The sequence below is a fragment of the Pinus tabuliformis genome, chromosome X (assembly GCF_031772625.1).
Source record: "Pinus tabuliformis cultivar Carrire ecotype Pingquan chromosome X, CPIR1, whole genome shotgun sequence".
In the NCBI taxonomy this organism is placed as follows: domain Eukaryota; kingdom Viridiplantae; phylum Streptophyta; class Pinopsida; order Pinales; family Pinaceae; genus Pinus; species Pinus tabuliformis.
In genome coordinates this window covers 47,736,165-47,740,371 of record NC_142308.1, presented here as the reverse complement: position 1 = coordinate 47,740,371, position 4,207 = coordinate 47,736,165, and the positions used below count along the sequence as shown (strand labels likewise).

At 44.9% G+C, this 4,207-nt stretch overlaps 1 pseudogene; it reads left to right on the top strand.

Moving 5' to 3' along the window:
• The first annotated feature begins 3,572 nt into the window (after nucleotides 1-3,572).
• Nucleotides 3,573-4,207, top strand: LOC149138252 (polygalacturonase QRT3 pseudogene; annotated as a pseudogene).

Genomic DNA, 4,207 nt, shown 5'->3' with positions numbered 1-4,207 from the left:
GGTAGACACCCCTTTTGTTTTTCCAAAGTCAGTTTTCTGCTCAAGGAGTCTGCCATCAGAATGTAGAGAAATGGTGAGAGGGGGCAGCCCTGTCTCAAGCCCCTGGTGGCTAAAAAGAAGTTAGCAGGTCTACCGTTTATCATGGGCGCAATCCAAATCTTCTCCAGGCATGCCTTGATAAGATTAATGAAGTCCTGACTGAAACCAAATGATGAAAGAACCCTGTACAAATAGGAACGATTAACTCTGTCAAATGCATTACACATATCAAGTTTTATGAGCATACCTTGTTCTTTGCGTGAGTGGCTGGAGTGTAGAGCTTCCTGGACTTGAATGACATTGTCCAGAATGTGTCTTCCTTTCACAAATCCCCCTTGGGCAGGAGATATTAATTTTTGCAAAAGGGGTTTGATTCTATTCGCCAATAGTTTGGCCACAATCTTATAGGACGAGTTACACAGGGAGATTGGCCTGTATCTGTCAAAAGAGCTTGGGCTTGCTTCCTTTGGAATTAGAGCGAGGAAGGTAGAATTTATACCGCCTCCAATCTTTGCCTTCCTCATGAAACCGTGAACCATTCTGATGAGATCAGTTTTAATTAGATCCCAGCATTTTCTGTAAAAGTGGATTGAAAAACCGTCAGGCCCAGGTGCTTTTTCTGGCTCCATGGACCAGACAATGTTTGCAATCTCCTCCTCTGTGACAGGGCTCAAAAGAGTGTTGTTGTCATCTGCGCTGACTAGCTGTGGAATATTTGTGAGGAATTCTGCAATATCCTCCTCACTCCCGTCCTTTTCTGCACTGAGAAGGTTTTGGAAGTGGTTCACAGCGGCTTCCTTGATTTGATCAAATCCTCTGCATACCTGACCCCTTGTTGTGATGATTTCTGCAATGTGGTTTCGCGACAGACGAGCCCTGTATTGTCTGTGAAAATATTTAGTGTTTCTGTCCCCAGCTTTGAGCCACAAGCTGCGTGACTTAATGCACCAATATTCTTCCTCGATTCTAAAGGAGTTGTATGTTTTCCTTTGTGCAATTTTTTCATTATCTAGGTCCATGGTTGAGATGTCTTTCTCTTCCATTTCCACTTGGAGATCTTCCAGCTGGTTGACTGCATCTTTCCTCTGGCTAGTGGGAGTGACTGTGACTTTCTTTATCCATTCTTTTAATGCCTTCTTTGTGTTTTTCATTTTTTGTTCCCAAACGTAACTTGGGGAACCTGAAACTTCTAATCTCCATGCAGTTTGAACCGTTTCGTGGAACCCTTCCCTTTCTGCCCAAAGAGGACTGAAACGAAATGGAAGGGGGCCGAGGTCTTCTTCTTCCTTTAAACTTAATAAGATTGGTTTATGATCTGAGGTTAATTTTGGAAGAATCTTAGAGAAAAAAATTCTTTTATTCAGCATAATAGAACTGCTGGTGAGAAATCTGTCCAGCCTTGCAGAGATGTGGTGTTCCCCTGTTCTATTATTAGTCCAGGTGTATTCTCCTTTTACTGGTTTGAAATCTACTAAGTCCCATTGTTGGATGAGGTTTTCCACTGTGGCGAGGAAGGGGTCTCTCAGATTGGTCCCTCCTCTCTTTTCTTTGGGGTCTAAGATTATATTCAGGTCTCCTCCTATGACTATATTCACAGGATTGAGTAGTTCCAAATAGTCCAAGAGAGTTTTCCAGCATTCTTTCTTCTCCTCATAATGCACAGGTACATACAAATTAAACAGGGCTAGCTTAAAATTACTTGCTATGTGGCGCAGTTCTGTATATATCCAATGCTGGGTCACAAAGGAGCTTTCTAAAGAGAAGAAGTTTTTGGACCAGAATGTGCCTATTCCTCCCGCCGAACCTCTTGCGCTGACTACCTTTCCTGAATCAAATTTCCATCTTGTATTGCTAGTGTTAAGAAGGATTTCCCCTTCTATTTTTGTCTCTTGGAGCATGAGTATGTCTGTGGTTTCCATCTTCAATAAATCTCTAATAGCCTCTGCCTTAGTGGGATTCCCCAGACCCCTGCAGTTCCAAGAGACCAGCTGCATCATTTATGACTTGTTGGGGTAGGTCCACCTCCCTTAGGGACCCTTGGTCTGGTGTTCCTTCCGAGAGTCATTTCTATGGTGGCTTGGCTTCCCAGGGTTTTTTGTCTTTCTGATTCTTCTTCCCTAGTTTCTCTGTTTGATTTCCTTCCTGCTCGCTTTGATGTCCTTTCTAGGGTCTCTTCATCCGATGAGCCCTCATTTTCAACATTCTTCTTCTTTTGTTTGATTATATCAGCATATGAGGGGGATGAGGTATTGCATGGGTTCGGATTTGAAGTATTACCTGGATCTGAAGGTTCGATGTTGTTCTGTTGGGGAGGTTCTTCCCGTTCTGCCTCTGGAGGATCTGAGGATGGAATGAGAGATTCAAAAGGATTTTTGTCCTCCTCTATGCTGATGGTTTCCTTGCTTCCAGCGTTTTGAGTGCTTTCATTTTCTTGCCCTGATTTGTTTCCTGTCTCTTTGCCTTTGTTTTTGTTGTTCTGCCTGTTGTTTGCTGGTTTCTTTACCTGTTTCCATTGCTCTCCTTTTTCTTTCTCTGTAGTTTCCTCGTTTTTTTTCTTGCAATATCTTGCAAAGTGCCCATATTCATGACAGTGTCGGCACTTAAAAGGCAACTGCTCATAGTCGAGCTCTTGGATATGGGTCCAGTCCGCTACTGAGAGTTTGATGGCTTCGGGTAAACCAACTTCAAGATCGACCTCAACGCAGATGCAGGCACAGGAGTATTGATCCTTCCTCGGCGCCTGATCTATGTATCTGCCAAGAGCGTTACCTATGGATTGCAACGAGTTCTGACTCCAACAGTGGAGGGGAAGATGTGGGAGGCATACCCAAACAGGTACCGCCGTGGGCACGTCCTGAGCTGGATCGAAATCAGGAGACCATTTGTTCAGATAGAGCCCTTGAGGGCCCATGAAGTATGGCCCGTTTCTAAATATCAGACTTCTATCCTCAGCGTTTTCGAACACAAACACAAAGAAACCTTTGCCAACGAAATGACTTTTTATACCTTCTCTGACCAAAGGTGTCCAGTTTCGCCTTACCCATTCCTCAACAACTTTCGGGGATGGCCATAACCCTGTGAACTGACCGATAAGGCTTCTTTCGGTGAGATTCAGCATTGTTCTGCATGTTTCTTCCACCGGCAGAGTCACCATGGGAATGCTTCCTAGTTTTTTGACAAACTTAGACTGAGAGCTAGTCGTTTGTTTCCTAGATGCTGCGACTAAAGATCTGAACGCTTCTAGTTCTGGAGGTATTGGGGGGGTAGCCACGGAGCCCCCACCAGGATCCATATCTGAAACACACGGAGTGAAAAGGACTGGCTTGGCGCTGCTAGGTCAGTTGCAACGCCTCCATGCGGGGACGCGATTTCAACCAAATGAAATTTTTGACCTAACTCAAAAACTATTATTTCTGCCGTTGTCTTCCTGCGAGAGATTGACAACAGCCTCGGCCTGAGGATTCCCTTTGAGCACGACAACGACCTTCTTGACTCTGCGACAGCGGCCAGCGCCCGGGCTGCAGGCGCGTAGGATGCCCTCTGCGGGATTCGAACCACCGATATGTTTGGATCCAATTGTTATTAAAGCATCGATTTACAGCTAACTCATTCGCATTTCATGTCGTCTAGCATCATGGTTCAGGGCGGGCACGAGACAGTCATCCATAATTCCTTTCTTGGACAGCACATTACCGCGGGTGGAAGTCCCATTGAGAGGCAATTCAGTGGCGTTGCTATAAATCTCATGGGCAACGACAACGCTGTAACAGATGTGGTCATTTTCTCGGCTGCTGTGGGGATTTTGTTGAGCGGTCAGGCCAATATAATAACGGGAGTCCACTGCTATAATAAGGCCACGGGCTTTGGAGGAGTTGGAATCAAACTACAGCTCGGTGGATTGACTCAGACTAGGATTCTCGGTTCTTATATGGACTACACAGGCATTGTTGCAGAAGATCCCGTGCAGCTTGATATTGTTAATAGTTTCTTTTTAGGCGATGCCTACATATTGCTGAAATCGTCTGAGAGGAAAATGATATCCGGTGTCAATTATGTAAACAATATGTTTGGTGGCTCTGGGAAGGGCGTGAACATTGTTCAGTTGGACGGACAATTTCAATACATCAATCAGATCGTTGTTAAAGGTAGTGGGCTTGGCCCAGTTTAG